Here is a 12,838-nt window from a genome sequence, read left to right as displayed (position 1 = left end):
TTCAATACTTTTTACATGTACCATTCAGTGACAGCAGGTCATCCTGCTGTGCATCAGTCACCACTACCATCTCCCAAATTCCACCACCATTAACACAGACTCAGGCCCCAGGAATGACTCCTGTCTCCTTCTCCTCCTCCCTTCCACCCTGTAACCACTAATGAGCTTTGGTCTCTACACATTTGCCAATTTCATGTAAGTGGGATCAGAAATATCTGACCCTTTATGACTGACTGACTTCACTCAGCATCTTGTTCTCAAGTTCATCCATGTCATAGCATGTGCCAGGAAGCCATTTTTCTTTATGGCTGAGTAATATTCCATTGTATGCATGGACCACATAGGGCTTATCCATCTATTCATCTGTTGATGGACGTTTAAGTTGTTTCCACATTTTGGCTATTGTAAAGAATGCTGCCAGGAACACTGGTGTACAGGTTTCTGTTTGTGTTTGCAAACAGTAATTTTAAAGAATTTTATCAACAGTGAGATACACAGATATGAAGTACACAGTTCAATGCTTTTGGATAAATATATACATCCATGTAACCAACACCCCATTCGAGGTATAGATGCATTTCTATTTGGCTGACATAAATTTGTTGCCATCAAGTCAACTCCGACTCATGACCACCTCATGTGTGTCAGGGTAGAACTGTGCTCCACAGGGTTTTCAATTGCTGATTTTTCAGAAGTAGATTGCCAGGCCTTTCTTCCAATGTGCCTCTGAGAGGACTCAAAGCTCCAATCTTTCAATTAGCAGCTGGCTGACATTGGGGTGGGGGAATAAATGCTTTTTTGGGGGGTGTTGGGAAGCCAGTTCCCTCTGGCACAGAAAGCCTCCCTGAGAGACTTGCTTAAGAGCTGTGACCCAAGTAGGGCCTGAAGTCCCAATGGGAACAGTAGCCCAGGGTGTTCCAGAAACTGTGCCCAATTCCCACTCAAGTACAATGAGGAATTATGTTTCCTAGTTCCCACCTACCTCTCTGTCAACTCATACACCTTCCTTCAGGCAAACCCACCAATGGACAGTAAGCACCATGGTTATGATGACTCACAGTGGCATTTTTTATCTGGTGGGGCAGATCTAGCCTGCGAGAAGGGGCTAGAGCTCCTTTTCCCAACGCGTGCGCTTATGGGGTCAATGGCGAGGTTGTTGTGAGTCGTAACTGGAGCTGGGTAATGTGTGTAGTATCTGTGATTTGACTGTGTCCCTGCTATGTTAATTAGCATTAGGGGCATGATGGATTGGCAACACGTGTGCACTCCAAGTCTTCCCCTGGCCCTGAGAGTTTAGCACTCCATTAGTTACACATCACAGAACCCCAGGGGATGTTTACTCAAAAAGGGGATCGCTTACAGGAGGGAAACATGCTAATTCGTTCCTGATATGTCTAGGGAGAGGGACCCCCCACCCGCCAGGGAGTGGGGGACCCGTCATCCAAGACAGGGATGGAATTAGAAGCAGGCGGGAAGCTACAGAAGCCCCCGGCCCCCTGGCCTGGGAACCCTGAAATCCCAAATCCTCAGTTGTTCCTACAGAAATCCCTCTGGGACAGAGGTTCAGCACCGGCTCTGTGTTGACATTTCAATTCATGACTGTGCTCCAGAAGCAGGAGGCTTCAACCGCGTATCTCCCACACCCTGGCCAGGCCACAAGGATGGCCACACCCACAGTGCTGTCCTTCCCGGCAAATGCTCCAGCAGCTGCTGCCTATCAGGCCGGGACCAGCTGCACCTACCCACCTCAGCTTCACAGGGACAGAGAGGGACCTTCGAGAGGGACTCCTCAGGCAGGTGACTACTATTGACCTGCTTTTTTAAGACAGACAGCTTTGCAGGAGATATGCACCATGTTCCCTCTGACTCTAAGATTCTGCAGTATCAATACTGTCAAAGCAATTTTGTAGATATGAGAAAACACTTTGTTGTTAGTTGCTGTCAAGTCAGCTCTGAATCACAGTGACCCCATGTACAACAGAACAAAGCATTGTCCAATCCCGAGCCATCTCCTTAATCATTGGTGTGTTTGAGTCCACTCTTGAGGCCACATCTCATAAGTGTTCCCCTCACCTTTGCTCACCCTCCACTTTGGCGAACGTGACATCCTCCTCAGCAATCGGGCTCTCCTGATGATGTGTCCAAAGCCAGTGAGTCAAAATTTGGGACAATATCCTGTGATCCATAAGGCTTTCATCGGCTAATTTTCAGAAATAAATTGCCAGGCCTTTCTTCCCGGTCTGCCTTAGTCTGGAAACTCTGCTAAAATCTGTCCACCATGGATGCTGCTACTGGTATTTGAAATACCAGCATCACAGCAACACACAAGCCACTCACAGTAGGACAAACTGACAAACAGGGGTGGTAAGAAAATACAGATGTGGTGAAAATATGAATGAAGCCACAAATGGTGTTTGCTCTAATTAGCCTGAATACTTTATATGTAAGATCTGGTAAGAATATGTCATACATATAAGCTATGTATGGGAGCTCTGGTAGCGTAGTGTCTAAGGCATTTGACTGCTAACCAGAAGCTGGTGGTTCAAACTCACCAGCCACTCCTCAGAAGGAAGACTGGGCCATCTACTTCCATATAGATTCCACCTCAGAAACCCAAGGAAAGGTCACTATGAGTAGATCTGACTCAATAGCAGTGAGTTTGGTTTTTTCATTTTGTATAAGCTACATACACATTCAGGCCATGGTGCACCAGTAAATGTTAAACAACTGGTTAAGGGACAGAGTGAGTGAGGAGGAAAACCTGGGTTGTAGTGTTTGCCAATTTGTGTAAATGTTCCCACCATGGCCAATTTCAGCCTACTAAGCTGACATTCCATTGCTTGTCTGTCAGTTTTTCACACTGTGATAGCTTGTGTTTTGCTATGATACTGGAAGCTATGCCACTAGTATTTCAAATAACAGTTGCATCATCCATAATGGACAGGTTTCAGCAGAACTTCCAGACTAAGACAAGGAAGAAAAGCCTGGCAATCTACTTCCAAAAAATTAGCTAATGAGAACTCTATGGAACACAACAGAGTATTTTCTAATAGAAGGCCAGAAGATGAGCCCCTACATTGAAAACCAAACTCACTGCCATTGAGTCGATTCTGACTCATGGCGACCCATTTGGTATCCAAGGCTGTAAATCTTTATAGAAGCAAACTGCCTTATCTTTTTTTTCTGCAGAGCAGCTGGTGGGTTTGAACCATCAACCTTTTGATTACCTACCAAATGCTTTAACCACTACACCACCAGAGCTCCTTCTTATGTTGGAAGGCACTCAAGAGACAAAGTAGCTTCAATAATGGACTCGAGTGTACTAATGATCATGAAGATGGCACCGGATCTAGCAATGTTTGGTTCCGATGTACATGGGGTTGCCATGAGTTGATGGCAACTGGTTATTAGGTCAATTATGCTAGTACATAAAGAAATTGAGAGCCATGGTGGTTCAGTGGTAGAATTCTCATCTTCCACGCAGGAGACCCACATTCAATTCCTGGCCAATGCACCTCATGTGCAGCTACCACCCATCTGTCAGGGGGGCTTGGGAACAGGTTTCAGCAGAACTTTCAGACCAAGATGAACTAGGAAGAAAGGCCTGCCAACCTACTTCCAAAAATCAACCAACTAAAACTATGGATCACATCGGTCCAATCCACAACTGACCATGAGGATACCCTAGAAGTGGGCAGCATTTCATCCCATTGTGCACAGGACCACCGTGAGTCAGGGGCTGCCTCTACAACCGCTAGTAACAATAACAATATTAAGTAATTATTTTTTACTAAAATACATCCCACAGGACACATCCTGGAGCTAGGCCATAGGGCAAAGGTAGCTTCATGCTTAAAATAATATCACAGGGAAAGCAGGATGCCCCAACTGAGAGGGGGCTTTCTCTGCCTCCCCTCATTCCCACGTGAACAGCCTGGACCTCAGTTCCCGGCATCTGGGGAGCTGGGACACAGCTCTGTTTGATTATGTAATGACTGGGACCTGCCCTGCCCAGCACACAGCAACCAAGAGGATTGAAAATCCAGATGGGAAACCCTGGGGAGGTTGGCGCCTCAGCTCTTCCCGGGTCCCCAGCCTGTTAGAGGCTTAACATTTGGATTTTCAGATACACTCAGAAGAGGCTGGCCTAATTTCCTTTCCTTTCATGTAAGACACCTCTCCACTGGTGGCAGCACAAACGCCCCCACTGTCCACAAACGCCTGGGCTCATCCCCAAACCCAGCTAGGCCACAGTCAAAGAAAAAGGGCCATCCTTGCCCTTTCCCACAGTTTTCAAGAAGATGCTGGTTCCTCCAAACACATTGCAGGAGGGTAATCCTCCTCCCTGCAGTGCTCAAGCAGCTGCCTTTCCCCTCTCTGGCCACCTTCCCTATCCATGGAGTATGTGGAGGGTGGAGCAGAAAAGTGGGCCTTCTGCCTGTTTGTTCAGACATCCCATAGAACGGAGATACAATGGCAAAGATGCCAGAACCCATCCCTCCCTTTCACACACAGCACAAACTCCAAGCCAAACCCACCACCACTAAGTGGATTCCAACTCATAGTGATCCAACCCTATAGAACAGGGCAGAACTACCCCATAGGGTTTCCAAGGCTGTAAATCTTCACAGAAGCTGACTGCCTCATCTTTCTCCTATGGAGTGCTGGTGGGTTTGAACCACTAACTTTTTGATGAGCATACTAACAATAAACTCCTAAACTAAATACGGGATGAGGTATTCACTAGGCAACAACAAAAACTTTTTTGTTGTCTCACTTTGAGTTTTCAATGCCTGTCTTTCCCCTCTGTGACCAGCACGTACATTTTTATAGCTGGTCAACAACGGAGTCAAAAGATCCATAGATTTGATTACCTGAACATTAAGACAATGGAAAGACAACAGGAAGGGAGGGAAAGGAAGACATGAAAGAAAAATAACAGACTAAAGAAAACATTCGCAGCAAACAGAATAAAGGGTCGATCCCTCAACTAGATAAAAGTTACTTGAGTGATAATAATAAAAAAAAAAATTTGAAAAACCACAAAATAATAAATACAATGGTAATTACATACAGAAAAACAGTCAGCCTCACTGGAAATCAAAGAAATGCAAAACTGAAACAATGAAGTACTACCAGTCACCCACTGAAGAAGCAAAAAATAATTTTATGTTAACACCACATACCAGCAAGAGTGCTTGGAAACTGGCACTCCAACATCGGATGAGCATGGGGAATTGGTACAACCCTTGGGCAATGCAGTTTAGAAATATGTACCAGGTGCCCCAAAATTGTTCAGACTGTTTCATCCAGAAATCCCACTTCTGGAAGAGGAAATAACCCAGAAGAAGGAAGATGCTATGTATGCAAATATTGTCAAGATAGTATTATCTATAGTTGAAAAGATTACAGAAACGACCTGAAAGTCCAATAGAACCGCTCAGTAAACTATAAGGAGTCCTGGTGGTGCAGTCAGTGGTTAAGCACGTGGCTGCTGACCAAAAGGTTGGTGGTTCAAACTCTGCACCTGCTCTGAAGGAGAAAGATGAGGCAGTCTGCTTCTATAAAGATTGTTGTGTTGTTGTTATGTGCCGTTGAGTCGGATCCGACTCATAGTGACCCCTCCTTGGGTTTCTGAGGCGGTATCACTATGGAAGCAGATTGCCTAACCTTCCTTCCGAGGAGTGGCTGGTGGGCTTGAACCACCAGCCTTCTGGTTAGCAGTCAAGTGCCTTAGGCACTATGTTACCAGAGATTATAGCCTTGGAAACCCTATGGAGCAGTTTACTCTGACTTGCAGGGTCACTATGTGTCGGAATAGACCTACCAGCCATGGATAAGTAAACTATGATGCGTTCATCCATTCATTTACTCAGTCAACGTTTATAATCTCTCTGCGTGCTAGTCAAGGAGCCCTGGTGGCACAATGGTTAAGCGTTGGGCTGCTAACTGAAAGGTCAGTGATTTGTACCCACCCAGTGACTCTTCAGGACAAAGAGCTGGTGAGCTGCCCCCATAGAGATGACAGTCTAAAAATCCCTATGCGGCAGTTCTACTCTGTCCCACGGGGCTGCTGTAAGTCTGAAACAGCAGCGCATTCTATGCTAGTCTATGCTAGTCCCCATAGTGGAATCTCCACTGTCTAATTCTAAGGGCCATTGATAACAAATCAATGAGACAAAATATACATTTACATTTTTTTCTTTAAATCAAGAAATGTCAGCCTTTAGTGGACCAATGGCACACATGCCACTTCCAAATCACTGAAGAAAAAAAATGTCCACTCCAACACCCAGGAAATTGATGGCTTGTCAGTGAGCCTCTCTTTACTGTTTAAGGCATTAGGGTATAAGTCTTGGCCAAATCTAGGAATACAACTCTGCCAGGGCTCCCAGTACCCCAGAATGCACAGCCTACTGCTGTAAGAGCCTTGAACTTTCGTGTACTGGAACCCCTGGCCAGGCAACCAGTACTGTCAGAGAGCCCTGTAAGTGTTTCCATGGAGCTCAGTCTCTGGGGGCAGGAAAGGTGACAGACAGAAGCAGGTGGTCAGACACCTTCACTCCCCAGTGGGGCACTCTCCTCTCGGCAGTCCCTTAGGCTGTACTCTCTGGCCGACCCTGAGCATCCAGGCCTTCTGGAGGCTTACAGACAGTCCAGGACAAAGTCTGGGAGAGCTGACCAGAGTGGAGAGTCATCCAGCCACAAGCCACTTGAAGTGGCCTTGCCACATGGGAGTCCTGTCAGCAGCACCATTTCCACTCATGTCTGTGAGCAGCACCCTCCCCCTGGAAGACAGGGCTATCCCCACTCTGACATGACACATGGACAGCTGCCTCCAGAGTACAAATCCGAGAATTAGCTATGATCGTGGTTGCTAGCTGCCATCAAGTTGGCTCTGACACCTGGTGACCCTACATACAACAGAACTGTCTTAGTTCTCTACTGCTGCTGTAATGGAAAATACCACAAGTGGATGGCTTCAACAAATGGAAATATATTCTTTTACAGCCCAGGAGGCCAGAAGTCCAAATCAAGAGTGCCAGCTCTAGGGGAAGACTAGGCTAGAAGTCTGAGTTCAGAGTACTGGCCTAGGGGCTAGGTGAAGGCCCCTTAACCTTGGGCTTCAGCTCTGCCTTCCAGGCTGGGACAAGCTGATGACTCCAAGATCAGCAGGTAACATGGCAGGCCACTGGTTCAAGTCCAGGAACTGGAGGTGAAGACTGAACCAAATGCAGGCTCCTGTCTATATATATTAGAAGCAGGCCACACCCCAAAGGCTACTCTCTTCCAACTGATAACTACTCAGCAGATTCCACCATGGAGGTGATTCTATCATATCCACATTCACCATAGGGAATAACTAACTATACCCAGCTGCCCAGACACTCAAAATCACGGCCCAGCCAAATTCACACAACCCTGACCACCACAGAATGAAATTGTGTAAGTCCTGTCATCATCGCTGGTGTGCTCCAGTCCATTATTATGACCACTGTGTACTCTGAGTGCCTTTCAACTCAGGAAGAAACTCTGGTGGGATAGTGGGTAAGGCAACTGGTTGCTAACCAAAAGGTCAGTGGTTCAAACCCATCAGCCACTCCATGGAAGAAAGATAAGGACGTCTTCTGCTTCCACAAAGATTCATAGCCTTGGAAATCCAATGGGGGTTGCTTAGAGTTGGAATTGACTCGATGGCAGTAAGTCTGGGTTTGGTTTGTTTTAGTTTGGTTTTCAACTCCAGAAGCTCCTCTTCCAGGACTTTATCATACAATAGCCTACTGTGATCCATAAGGTTTTCAGTGGCTAATTTTTAAAACTTAGATTGCCAGGCCATTCTTGTTACTCTTAGTCGGGAAGCCCTGCTAAAACCTGTCTACTATGGGCGACCTTGCTGGAATTTGAAATACCAGTGGCATAGCTTTCAGCATCACAGCAACAGGCAGGCCAGCACAGTATGACAGACTGTCAAGTGGGTGGTGGATTAGCTAAAATATCTCCCTCTTAAAAAGCCACATTTCCACTTCTTCCTAAAACTTAAGATTTATTTTTTAAATAAAGGATAACCTTTCATTCCACAATTAGAAATAAGGCTTAAAGTTGATACTCCTGGCCAAGATAAGAATAATAAAAAATTAAGTATTACTATTTGCTACGTGTTAAGTACTATTCTAAGTGTGTTACATACAGTAATTAATTTTCATGGCAAACCTAGGAGGGAGGTACTATTATTATCAATCCCATTTTACATATGAGGAAAATGAAGCATACAGATTCTGAGTAACTTGTTTGGGGCACAGTCAAGTCAGGGACCTTTTCTCCAGTGGTCACCTTTCTAGGGTAAATTAACTCAAAAGATAAGTAGCCGTCATCAAGTTGACTCTGGCTCATGGCAACTTTAAGTACAACAGCATGGAAACCTGCCCAGTCCTGCATCATCCTCACAATGGCAGCACGGTCAAGTCCATTACTGCAGCTATATTGTGCCAGTCTACCTCATCTAGGGTCTCCCTTATCATCACTGGACTTCCTTGAGCAAGTGACCCCCCCTGATGCCATGTCCAAAGTAAGCATATGGGATGATGTGATCCGCTGGCTTTCCCTGGCTCATTTTGGGAAGTACATCTCCAGACTTCTCTTCTGAGTCTTAGTCTGGAAGCGCTGCTAATACCTGTTCACCGTGGGTGACCCTGATAGTATTTGAAATACCAGTGCCATAGCTTCCAGCATTATAACATGCCAGCCACCACAATATAACAAACAGACAGGTGGTGGGGTCCTTGCAGAGGCCCTTCCACCAAAACCAGGAATCCTGTCCTAAGCAAAGGAGCTAGAAAAGCAATGGGCCCATTGCCTCCTCTGGGAACTTTTGGGATCAGCAAAGAAATGGCAGCCAGAAAGAAAAATCAAAGTGTATGCTAACAGCAGTGACCACTCCCTTAATTCAAGGAGAGAGACAGGGCCACACTCGCCTGTGGGGAAAAGTTTTCCGTAGTAGGTCACAGCCCAGCTGTGATGTTATGGATAAGTTAAAATCCCAGCAATGCCATTCTTGGTTATACGATCTCTTGAAGCCTCAGTTTCCTTATCTGAAAATGGGAATTAAAGAGGACCTTCCTTCTATGATGTTCAACTACCATTAACAAACATTTCAGTCAAGGGCTCTATAGAAGAATCCTGACCAAAAAGGAAGAAAATGCAGAACAGAATTTCAAATTTTCAATGGAATCCAGACTTTTGTTGCCATTCAGGCTACAAAAAAAAAAAAACTCACTGCTGTCAAGTTGGATCCGACTCATAGCAAGCCCTCCTTGGATTTCCAAAGTGGTATCACCGCACAAGTAGATTGCCCAACCTTCCTTCTGAGGAGTGGCTCGTGGGTTTGAACAGCCAGCCCTTGGGTTAGCAGTCAAATGCCTTAGGCACTACACCACCAGCGCTCCTATTGAGGCTACATGAGCCCCAAAAACTACTGCCCTGAGATAACATTTAAAGGTTAAACCTTAAAAACAAACAATCCCTGAAGCCTTCTTTGAACAAAAATAGAGCCCATTTAACTTCTAAAGTACATCTGCTTTGAGCATTGTTCTCTTGTAAAGAATTATCTCTGTGAGATCAAATTGACAAGGGCAACTCAAAAGGTTAGACAAGAAGCTTAGGGAGCAGTGAATCTAAGTCAGTGGTGGTGGAACAATTCAGAGAAGGATAGCGAGAATGTACAACTTGAAGAATGTAACCAATGTCACTGAATTGTACATGTAGAAATTGTCAACTTGGTGTGTGTTCTGCTATGTATATTTTCAACAAAAAAATAACATAAATTATTTATTAAAGAAAGAAACTTCCTAACTATTTAAACCATGTCTTTCTCCTTTAACTACCTTTGGTTTAGAGTTTACCTTTCCCACCTGGTAAGCGCCTCTTGGGTTCTGCTCCTATGGAGCCAGATTGAACCCTGTGTCCATCCTCAAAGCTAGAGAAATGGACAGAGTCTACCCTACGGGCCTGGGATAACTTCACTCTTTGCGGGAGAGAATCAAAGAGACCAGAGATGGCCCATCTGATCAGACAGCTCACTCGTAAAAGCCAGGAGGCTGCAGAAGAAAAAGATGACTTTCCAGAAGCAAAGTAGACCCCCTTCTGTGACAGACAAAACATCTGTTTGGTCTATCTTGCAGATCTGGGAACACTGGATCTTGGAGCTGTTTTTTCTGACAGCAACCTAGATGGAATACTGTTTCTATGCTCACACAGGGTATCTTTTCAACCCCAAATGCAAACATTTATCTCTAGATAGGAAGAAGGACCAGGTTACAGGAGCAAGCAATTACTTGCTAGGTTTTTTTGTTTTTTGTTTTTTATGGAATGCTCAAGTTTGGGATTACTTGAAAGTAAGTAAATTCTTGATTAGCATATCTCATAGCTTGGAAGAAACAAAGGATTTAAAACCAGACCTGTTAGTCTAGAAGAAAATCATCATGATACACATAGCAAACAAAAAACTTGTAACCAGACTATGTAAATAATTCTTGCAATAATGAAGGCAAACAATTCAATCTAAAGAAAAATGGGTAAAAGACTGTAACAGAACTTTAGCAAAGAAGCTACACAGTCAATGATAAGCACGTGAAAAGTTGCTTCACATGTTTAGTCATTGGTGAAATGCAAATTAAAACTATGAGTTAGCACTATCGCCTATCAGAATGACTAAAATTTTTAAAAAGGAGAAAAGAAACTGACGATATCAAGTGTTGGTGATGACGTGGAGCAACTGAAACTCTCATAGTTTGCTGGTAGAATTAAAAATTGGGCAATTACTTTGGAAACAATTTGACAGTTTCTAACAAAGTAAAACATATACTGACAACATGACCCAGCAATCCCACTCTTGAGTATTTATTCAAAAGAAATAAAAACATGTACCTACATAAAGACTTCTGCATGAACACACATAGCAGCTTTATTCATTATATCCCCAAACTGGAAAAACAACTGTCCATCAACAGGTGAATGGATAAACAAATAGCAATATATCTCTGAGATGGACTACCGCTCACCAGTAAGAAAGAATGAAGTAATACATACAACACTGTAGTTTTACAGCACCAGAAATGCACAGTGTGCAGTAACAATAAGCCGAAGAGTGGTTGCACCAAACTAAGGTCGGGGCGACTGGGAAGAGGCATAAGAGCTTCAGTGATTCTCAATATATGTATCTCTTTACCTTAAAACCAAAAAGCCAGTTGCCATCAAGCTGACTCCAATTCACGGTGACCCCATGTGTGTCAGAGCAGAACTGTGCTCCGTGGGTTCTCAGTGGCTGATTGCCTGGAAGTAGATCACCAGGCCTTTATTTCTTTTGAGATGCTTCTGGGTGAACTCAGACCTCCAACCCTTCAGTTGGCAGCTGAGTATGTTAATCATTTGCACCACTCAGGGGCTCTTTCTTTAACTTACAATATACATATAATAATAATAAAGGTTGCCACCAGATTGATGCATATATATTCCTTACCAAAACACTTCCTACAGAGTTAGAAATTTTAAAATATTGCAAATGAGAATTTAGTCTAAGAATACCAAACCCATTGCTGTTGAGTCAATTCTGACTCATAGTGATCCTACAGCACAGAGTAGACCCACCCCAGTAAGGTTTCCAAGGTTGTAATCTTTACGGAAGAAGACTGCCTCATCTTTCTCCTGTAGAGTGACTGGTGAGTTTGAACTGCCTATCTTTTGGGTGGCAGCTTTGTGCTTAGTCTAAGAATAGGTTTTGCTGCTTTTTAAAGAGAGAAAGCTTATATGATCCTTGTCATGTGCTAGAATGTGTTCTAAACATGCCAGTTATTTAATTTCTCAGGATCCTAGGAGGCACAGACAGCTATTATTACCCTCCTATTGAGCAAACTGAAGCAAAGAGAGGGTCCTCTGGGAGTGACTGCCTCAGCTGGTAGTGGCAGAACTAATATCTGGACCCAGGTAGTGTGGCTCTCGTGACACAATGGTTAAGCACTTAAATGCTTACCAAAATGCTGGAAGTCTGAACCCAGCCAGCTGTGGAAAAAAGACCTGGCAATCTGCTTGTGTAAAGATTACAGCCTAGGAAAACCCTACAGAGCAACCAGTCGCAGAGAAGAAACTAGTCTATAGGGCTAACAGCCACAGGCCAACTACCCTGAGACCAGAAGAACTAGACGGTGCCCAGCCACCACTACCAACCGTTCTGATCAGGGCCACAACAGATGGTCCCTGACAGAATGGGATAAAAATGTGGAACAAAAATTCACTTTCTTAAAAAGTCCAGACTTCCTGGACCGATTGAGACCAGAGGATTCCCCAAGACTATCACCCAGAGATGCACTTTGAACCAAACTAACCCCCAAGGTTACCTTTTAGCAAAATAACAGATTGACACAAAAAATAAAGGTTATTACCCATGAGTACTTGCTCCATTAAAAACCCATCTATATGAGACTAAAAGGTCAACAATGACTCTAAAGCAGAGATGAGAAGATAAGGTGGGCAGGGAAACTAGAGCACTGGAAACAGAACAACCAGAATGCAATGCAATTGAATGTTAACACATGGTGAGAACTGTAACTGTCACTGAACAATTTGTGTAGAAATTGTCAAATTGGAACTTAATTTGCTGTGTCACCAAAAGCACAATAAAATCAAATATTATTTAAAGAGAGAAAAAACTCTATGGGGCAGTTCTACACTGTCTGATGAGGTCACTATGAGTCAAAATCGACTTGAGGACAACCAACAACAATGTGGCTCCAGAAACTTCTTTCTTAATCACTTTGCTCTACTACCTCTCAGAATGGGTTCTCTT

Source organism: Orycteropus afer, unplaced genomic scaffold (assembly GCF_000298275.1).
Source record: "Orycteropus afer afer isolate SDZICR_OR568_19922 unplaced genomic scaffold, OryAfe1.0 scaffold00569, whole genome shotgun sequence".
In the NCBI taxonomy this organism is placed as follows: domain Eukaryota; kingdom Metazoa; phylum Chordata; class Mammalia; order Tubulidentata; family Orycteropodidae; genus Orycteropus; species Orycteropus afer.
Note: the sequence above shows the minus strand (reverse complement) of the source record.